Source organism: Monodelphis domestica, chromosome 3, assembly GCF_027887165.1.
Source record: "Monodelphis domestica isolate mMonDom1 chromosome 3, mMonDom1.pri, whole genome shotgun sequence".
Lineage (NCBI taxonomy): Eukaryota > Metazoa > Chordata > Mammalia > Didelphimorphia > Didelphidae > Monodelphis > Monodelphis domestica.
Genome location: NC_077229.1, coordinates 423176405 through 423185887, shown reverse-complemented (window position 1 = coordinate 423185887; position 9483 = coordinate 423176405). Strand labels below are relative to the sequence as shown.

General features: G+C 41.6%; 1 long non-coding RNA gene across 1 annotated transcript; it reads left to right on the top strand.

The window, feature by feature from the left end:
* Positions 1 to 2440: 2440 nt before the first annotated feature.
* On the top strand, positions 2441 to 5944 carry LOC103098134 (uncharacterized). Its single transcript, XR_001628543.2, has 3 exons — positions 2441 to 3037; positions 3194 to 3403; positions 4728 to 5944. It is a non-coding gene; the product is annotated as an uncharacterized LOC103098134 (long non-coding RNA).
* Positions 5945 to 9483: the final 3539 nt, after the last annotated feature.

Genomic DNA, 9483 nt, shown 5'->3' with positions numbered 1-9483 from the left:
CCTGAGAAGTCCAAAGCTCCAGGCTGTAAACCTTGCTATGAGAGACTCCCTGGCCCCATTCCCATGGCTAGCCTCACTTAGTTATCAGCCCATCCATGCCATAGAAGCATTGGCATGAGAAAAAAGGATCAGAAACCTGCAGGGTCAGAGCCATCCCCAGGATCCTACAAGCCCCTTGGCTGCCTCCTCCCTCTCCCCCAGCTCCATGGACCAGCCACCACTAAGCATGACCCTTGGCGTGTATACAGGCCAGCCCTAGAAATATAAGCTTGAAAGTGGGGAGTGATTAGAGGAATTCTGTTACATCCTAGTGGACTCAGGACAGGTGGCATGGGACTAAGGTCATGCAGGTAGAAAGAAGCAGGACCAGAATTTGAATCAAGCTCTTCTGACCTCAAATCTGCGCTTTTCCCACAATTCTACATCGTCTAGTCTTTGTCCGTGCCATGGACAAAGCACTGAGCTTTTCCCTGAACTTGGAGTCTGGGGACCCAACTCCAAAAACCAGATCTGCTATTTACTACCTGCTGGATGAGAGGCAAGCCACTTCCCCTCATCCGACCTTCCTTTCTTCATCTGTAAAACGAGGGGGTTCAGCTGGATGGCCCCAAAGGCCCTTCTAGCACTCCATCGGCATCCTGGGATCCCCTCCCTATTCATCCTCTAATAGCCAATCCAAGAAGAGACCTCCAGTGATCACCTCAACAGCCCCACAGGGTTTCCTCCAAGGAGCCTCTACCTGGACATCTATATCACTAAATTGGCATTTAATATGCGCTAAGTCCTCCTTCCTTATTGTTACGATTTGGTATGCTTATGACCATCCCACACAACCAGACTATAAGCTCTTGGAAGGTAAGAACCATGTGTTAGGCAAAGGACAAAACTTACCCAATAAGGGTTCAAGAGGTTGTTGTGAGAACTAATTATCTTAACTTTATTATTTGTATTTATATTATATATGGTTATTTATTATATATTCTATTATAAATATTATTTATGTTATATATAACTTTATTGCTTATATATTATATAAATATATTTGTGTTATATATTATAATGAAATATATTATAGCCTTCATTATAATATATAATATAATTATAAATGTATAATTATAATGAAGATATTTATCTTAATCGGAATATCTTAATTATCTTATCTAATTATCTAAATTAATATTTTTTATCTTAATCTTAGCATTGCTAACACAATGACTTCTGTATAGTAGATATTTTTAAAAAGTCATTGATTGAGGGGACAGCTGGCTGGCTGGCTCAACGGATTGAGAGCCAGGCCTAGAGATGGGAGGGAGGTCCTGGGTTCAAATCTGACCTCAGACACTTCCCAGCTGGGTGACCCTGTGCAAGTCACTTCACCCCCATTGCCTAGCCCTTACCACTCTTCTGCCTTGGAAACAATCCACAGTATTAATTCTAAGACAGAAGGGAAGGGTTTAAAAAAAGAAAAAGTCATTGATTGATTTCCTCCCTCCCCCCATAGTGCCTATCACAGGGTTCCCCTAGGTTCGACACCTGGTCAATGTCATTGAGCTACAATGGAGATGTGAGACCCTCTATACCCAAGTTCTCCTCTTGCTCAGGCTTCCAGGTGATGCTGACCATTCCTCCCCCAGGAGAGAGTCCCAGACATGATTGTCTCAAGATGCTGCCTGTCAGAAACATCACTAATCCACAACATGTTCCAGCTTTCCTCCTGTACTCCTGGACAATTGCATTAACCAGGGTAGGTGCCAATCAAACACGGACCTTAGGCAAGCTGCTGACCCTTTCTGGGTCTCGTTTTCCAAGCCCGGAGCAGGGGAGGGGAGGAGTGCACCTATGCGCATGGCGCCATGTTTCTGTGGGGATTGGAGGAGACGATGTCTGGGTAACCCTGGGTTCAGCAGAAGCCTCCGTGAATAAAGTGTTAGTAGGTGTGAGAGAACTGAGGGCGCTGGGTGCTTGACCTTCTTCCTGGGACTCCCGGAGAGCCTCCAAGGGCTACCAGACTATGGACGGGGAATTCTATTTGGCTAGGGAAGATCAGCGGATCCCCGATTGCGCAGTCATATCTGACTCTGTGACCCCGATTGGGTTCTCTTGGCAAAGATCCTGACGAGATTTGCCATTTCCTTCTCCAGCTCATTTCACAAATGAAGAAGCGGAGGCACAAGGGTTAAGTGACTCGCCCAGGGTCACACGCCTGGAAAGTGTCTGAGGTCCGATTTTAACTCAGGAAGGACAGTAAATCCTCCGGACACCACAGCCTGCCCTCTAGGCGAGGCACCAAGTAGCTGCCCCCTTCCCCCCCCCCCCCCCCCCCCACGACAGGAGGAATAATTATCTCACACCTTATTGCCTCTGAAAGGGAAGGGAAGGGGAGGGAAGGGGAGGGGAGGGGAGGTCTGCCTGTGACCCGTCTAGGAACACTGAAAGCAATAGTCGACCTACCCATGGAGAGGGAAGAGGGGAAACTGAGTCCCAGAGAGGATGAGCTCTGGTCCAGCCCAGTGGAGATCCTATCCGCACAGCTGTAGCTTTCGCTCGTGGTCAAATGGATGTAGAGGAGCAGACGGAAAGGGAAATCTTGGCGGAGCAGTGGAATAAAGTCTCAAATTAGTCACCCAGTGAGCCCGGGAGCTAGTTGGCAGAGCAGGTGCCAGGATGGGGCAAAGTCGTCAAGTCGGAGGCAGTGCTGGTAGCTGCGAGATGGGCAGGGCAAGGATAGAGCCAGGCTCAGACCAGGAGTTTCGCTAGAAGGGGAGGTCGTGCCCACAGTGTTCTGTAGTGAAATTCCACTCCTGGCGGGCACCTCTTTTCAGAAAGAGGCTCTTTCCATCTTGTCCATTGGGATTAGAGATCACAGGAATTTTCTCTACTGAAAAAAAATGGAGATTTGAACCCTAGACTTCAATCCCCAGAAGTCCTTGATATTTCCCAGAATTCCCTATAATCTCACCTGAGTCTCCACATAGACGAGATCACAATGGGTAACTGGCAGTAACTGACTACCTCTTTTCTCTCCATTGCAATGAAAGTAAGCTAAGTGTGGGGATTATGAATGGGTTAATCAGCCATGGGCACAACCGTGGTTATTATTTGTATCCTTGATTTTTAGTAATCCTTAACAAACCTCATGAAATATGATATGTTTATTACTAGAGATAAATTAATTTTTACACTACCTACCTAGGGGAGAACTCACCGATTATCAATCCAGAGCTAGAGGGGACCTCAGACGACATCTATCCAAATCCAGTTCATGTTGTGAAATGGGCCCAGGGCAACAGGGAGGCTATTCAGGCCTTAACATGGTCCTTATAATCCAAGTGGAAGGAGCAGTTCAGTTTGACCAAAGTGGGGAGTCTACAATGGGGATCCCTGTGAGAAAAGGTGACTAAAGGTAGGCTGAAACCAATTATTTTTAGACTTCTGTTTGCCAGACTAAGAAATAAGAGCCTTATTTGGTAGTCAAGGGAAAGTGAGGCAGTTCATTGGAATGGAAAAAATGTCCAAAGACTTCCATATCAGTCTTGGCTCTGTCAGTCATGGCCTAGACATTGGACTCCTCCCTGGGAGTCATTTTCTGCATCTGTTTAAAAGAAAGGGTTTGTATGCAATGATCTCCAAGGTTATCTTCCATCTCTAAATCTATGATTCGGTGTTGAGTAGCCTTTGGAGGTTTTCAGGCAGGGAAATGACATGATCTGAGTCACATCTGAGGAAGTTTCACCAGGCTGGATTGTCCCAGGAGAACTAGCTAAGGGACAGACTTGTAGTATAGGCAATTACATTAGCCCAGGCAAAAAAGGAGAAAGGACGTGGAAAAGGTGGGCATTGTTGGATATGAAAAGAAGGCATGGGGGCAGCTTGGTAGCTCAGTGGATTGAGAGCCAGGCCTAGAGGTGGGAGGTCCTAGGTTCAAATCTGGCCTCAGACACTTCCCAGCTGTGTGACTCTGGGCAAGTCACTTGACCCCCATTGCCTAGCCCTTACCACTCTTCTGCCTTGGAACCAATACATAGTATTGACTCCAAGATGGAAGGTAAGGATTAAAAAAAAGACAAAGAAAAGAAGGGAGAGATTTAAGAAATAGTGCAGAAGCAGTCTTGCTAGGACTTGATATGTGAAGGTAAAGAAAGGACTTTTAAGGGATAGAAGTTAAGAAGATAAGAGATTAAGAACATATATCCTTTGCAAAACTAAAGCACACTATAAATATATAAAAAGATAAATATATTTTTTAAGTTATGAAATGATTTATGACTAACATGATCCCAGGTAGGGCATATGAACTCAATATTTAAGAACCGGATTGAATTAAATATCAGCGATCAGTGGAGTGAATCAGGGAGCATTTATTAAGCACTTACAATGTGCCAGACACTGAGCATACATAGGCAAAAGTCAAATGTCCCTGTCCTTGGAGAGCTTACAGTCTAATAGGAGAAACTACACATGCATTTATAGGCATACACAGAAGAAATGCAAGAGGATGGTGGAAGAGGGTAGGCTTTATGGTTCATTAGAATGTTTGGGTAACAGGAGAAATGAAGACTGAAGGACTTCACTTTGAAACTCTCTTAGCTTTCTTGCCTTTAAGGAATTTACAGTATAGTAGGTGACATAAAAGCTTGCCTCTATGAGTATGCTTATTTCAAGACTATAAGTGACTTGGTATGGAAGTTCTTTGCATCAGTACAGAGCCCAACTCTTCTCTGCCTTAGGACGCAGTCTTCGTGCGTTGTTATGGATGAAATTTATGAATCACCTAGCAACCAGCTCTGATGATGAGCCTCCCTGAAATTAGCTGATCAGGTCTACAACATGCACAGTCATTGGATCCAATGAATCCGCCCTGTTTGGAAAGAACTGCCAAGCCTTGTCTTCTTAACAAGAAAGACCTTAGTGAAAAAAGGTTCATCTCCCCATCACAATGAAGCTTTTCAGGTAGGGTAAAAATGGAGCACATAAAAAAAAATACTAGATAAGACTTGTAGGAAAAAGGAGCTGAGCTAGATCTTGAAGGTGAATTGTCTGGGGCTAATAATAGCTCACATTGTGATAACCCTTTTTGGTCAGACTTGAGACTTAACTCCTGGCCTTGTGTCACCAGAGGCTGAACCCAGGAAATATGGTCAGCTGGTAATTTTCCAAGACTGTACAGGAAAATGATAGCCAAGTCTAGTCTGCAGTGCAAACAGCCACTTATGTGGTATGACTTGGGGAGCCCAAAAGATCTGAATGGTTCATAAATGTCTCCTCAACCCTGTCCTACCATGAGTCAGAATTTCTCATCATTAGAGTCATTCTTGGGTTAAAGCAGTGGTTCTCAGCCTTTCTAATGCCGTGACCCCGCAATACAGTTCCTCATATTGCTGTGACCCCAAACCAAAAACCTATTTTGGTGGCTACTTCAAAACTGCAATTTTGCTACAGTTATGATTCGGAATGTAAATACCTGATATGCATTAGGTATTCTCATTGCTACAAATCGAGAGGTTGAGAACTGCTGGGTTAAAGGATTATCTCCAGGAGATCCCAAAGCAAATATTTTATCAAATGCATTGAGCATATCCACAAGGGCTTTAGAAACTATAAAACACTATATACATGTTCAGTACTATTAATATTATCTTCTAGCAAGAGAAACACATTAACAGGTTTTATGACTCTGAGAACTTAACTAAGAACTAAGTTGAATTGAATTAAGTATCAGTCAATAGTAGTTGTACACTATACTAGACGATATACTGTACAGCAAGCATTTATTAAGCACCCACAATGTACCCAACACTGAGGATGTAAAAACAAAAGTGAAACAGTCTCTGTCTTCAGTGTGCTTACAATCTAATGGGAGAGACAACATGTACATCTATAGACATTACCCAAAAGAGATATAAAATGATATATACAACATGTATGAATTAATACTCATAGAGAGCAGGATCTTTGTAGAAGGATCTTTAGGAAGGAAGGAAGGAGGGAAGGAAGGAAGGAAAGAGGGAGGGAAGGAAAGAGAGAAGGAAGGAAAGAAGGAAGGAAGGAAGGAAGGAAGGAAGGAAGGAAGGAAGGAAGGAAGGAAGGAAGGAAGGAAGGAAGGAAGGAAGGAAGGAAGGAAGGAAGGAAAGAAGGAAAGAAGGAAAGAAGGAAGGAAGGAAGGAAGGACGGCCGGAAGGAAGGAAGGAAGGAAGGAAGGAAGGAAGGAGGGAAGGAGGGAGGGAGGGAGGGAGGGAGGGAGGGAGGGAGGGAGGGAGGGAGGGAAGGAGGGAAGGAAGGAAGGAAGGAAGGAAGGAAGGAAGGAAGGAAGGAAGGAAGGAAGGAAGGAAGGAAGGAAGGAAGGAAGGAAGGAAGGAAGGAAGGAAGGAAGGAAAGAAGGAAGGAAGGAAGGAAGGAAGGAAGGAAGGAAGGAAGGAAGGAAGGAAGGAAGGAAGGAAGGAAGGAAGGAAGGAAGGAAGGAAGGAAGGAAGGAAAGAAGGAAGGAAAGAAGGAAAGAAAGAAAGAGGGAAGGAAAGAGGGAAGGATGGATGGAAGGAAGGAAGGAAGGATGGATGGATGGCTAGGTCTGAGTACTACCTTTTCCCTGCTCTACCACTAGCTAGATATGGAATTTTGGACAGGTTGTTTTATCTCTTTTCTGACTTTACATTCTAGTACTCTTTATACAATTTTTCTTAATCCTCTCCCTCTGCTGGCCCCCCGTTAAGCATTCAACTAACACTTGTCCAATTGAATTATACACTCCTGTGACCTTTAGGAAATCACTTTATCTTTCCCCAGTGAGACATCTCCCAGCAAATGGCCATGCTCCTTATGGAGACCCAGTAAGGACTGCTGACTGGCTAATAGACAGTTACAGGACTGAATTAAGCCTTTGGAAATAGTAATATAGAAAAGGACATCTGCAGAGAATTTCATCCTTAATCTTTCCCATTTGTTGACCATTCATTAAAATGTCACTTGCTAAGCTCTATCCCATATCCCACAGAAGCATGATGAGTCTTTCAGCTCAGGTCACAAGGCTTCAGTCAAAGAGATGTCACGTTCTAATCAAAGACTCTCCCTGAATTTGGTCAAGTTCTATCTGTCTCCTCCCATCACAAGGGTTGGGAAACATCTAATTCAAACCACTTTTAAAATGGGGGGCCATTTGAAAGACTGCAGACAGCATGGCTTCAGAGAACATCATTTAGCAATGTTTATTAAGCTCTGACTGTTTAGGCACAGATCATGCCAGACCTTTAACCTTCCCAGTGTCACTAAGTGAGTCTAGTTCACAATCAGCAAAAGCGGTTGCCACCAATATTTGGAAACTTGCTGGTTCTCCCACCAGAAAACAGGAACTTAATGACTGAGGGATCATGTTTCTCAGCCAAGAAGGGAGCTCCATTAATTACCTGAAACTTAATCTTAAAGAGCCTGATTCCAGAGAACTGATGGTGAAGCCTGCTACTCAACACCTGGGAAAGAGAGGATGGACCACAGGTGCAGTTTGAGACATGTTTTGGAAGCATATTCAATTTGGTTATTTGTTTTACTTGACTATGCATGTTTTTCTTATTCTCCATAGTCTTTTAAATTTTTTTTATTTTAATATTTTATTTTTCCCAATTACATGTAAAAATAATTTTAACATGTTTTAAATTTTTTTGAGTTTTAAATTATCTCCTTCTCTTCCTCCCTACTCCTTAAGATAGCAAGCAATGTGATATAGATTATATATATATATATATATATATACAATCATATGGAATTTTTTTCATTTAAAATTTTTTCCAGGTCTACTCCAAGGGTAAAGGATAGAAACGGTTTTTGTTCATTGAAAAAAATTTAATAATAATATTTAACAATATTGAAGGAACAAACAATGACTATGGTATTATCACTATGAAGTTTGTAGAGCTCCCCCTCAAAGTAGTTCTAATTTTTATGTAATTAATATTTTCCATCTCTTTCAGCCCCACTACCATTAGAACCACTAGCACTCCAGATCTCTATGGCCCAGGCCTCTCAGACAGAAACAAGGCAATTTCTTAACAAGGCAATTTCTTCCCAAAACAAAGTTTATTTCCTTTATTTTGACATAACTCTTACTTTCTTCTCCCTCTCCTCAGAGAGTCATTCCTTGTAATAAAGAATAAAAAAGAAAGAGACAGAAAATAGCTCAGCATAATTAACCAATACATCAGCCAGGTCTAATGGTGTATATGGTAATTTCCTACCTTTGTAAAGAAAGAGGAGAGGCATATATTTTTTCTTAGGAGGGGAGGAAGGGAATAGACATTTTTTAAGTACCTACTATGTACCAGGCACTGTGCTAAGCACTTTCTCTGATTTGATCCTTATAACAAAAATCTAGATAATAAATAGGTAGATAACAAATATCAACCTGAAAGGTAGATATTATGTTCCCCATTTTATATTTGAGGAAACTGAGGCAGACAGAAGTTAAGTGACTTGCCTAGGGTCACACAGCTTGTACATATCTGAGACTGGATTTGAACTCAGGTCTTCTTTACTCTAGGTTCAGCCCTCTAAAAACTCCACCTCATAGATACCTTTGAAGCAAACTTAGTCATTATACTTATATTATATTCAGTTTGTTGTTTATTTGTTTTAATGTTCTGTCCATTCACATTGTTTTAATCATTCTGTATATTGTTTTTCTGGTTCTGCTGAATTCACTTTGTATCAGGTTATATAAGTCTTCCTATGTTTTTCTCTATTCTTCATGTTTTAGGAATCTATCTGCCTTAACAAACACAGGAACTATATGAACACAACCACAAAACACTCTCCACACAATTAAAACTAGATCTAAATAATTGGAAAAACATTGATTGCTCATGGGTGGGACAAGCTAGCATAATAAAAATGACAATCCTGCCCAAATTAATTTACTTATTTAGTGCCATACCCATTGAACTACCAAAAAACTTTTTTACTGAATTAGAAAAAACCATAACAAAGTTCATTTGGAAGAACAAATGATCAAGGATATCCAGGAAAATCATGAAAAAAAAAATGTGAAGTAAGGTGGCCTAGCAGTACCAGATCTTAAACTCTATTATAAAGCGGTGGTCATCAAAACAATATGGTACTGGCTAAGAGACAGAAGGGAGGATCAATGGAATAGACTTGGGGTAAGTGACCTCAGCAAGACAGTCTATGATGAGCCCAAAGATCCCAGCTTTTGGGACCAAAATCTGCTGTTTGATAAAAACTGTTAGGAAAACTAGAAGACCGTATGTGAGAGATTAGGTTTGGATCAACATCTCATACCCTACACCAAGATAAACTCATAATGGGTGGTTGACTTGAATATAAAGAAGGAAACTATAAGCAAATTAGGTGAACATAGAATAGTATACATGTCAGATCTTTGGGAAAGGAAAAACTTAAAAACCAAGCAAGAAACAGAAAAAAATCACAAAATGTAAAATCAATAATTTTGATTACATCAAATTAAAAAGGTTTTGTACA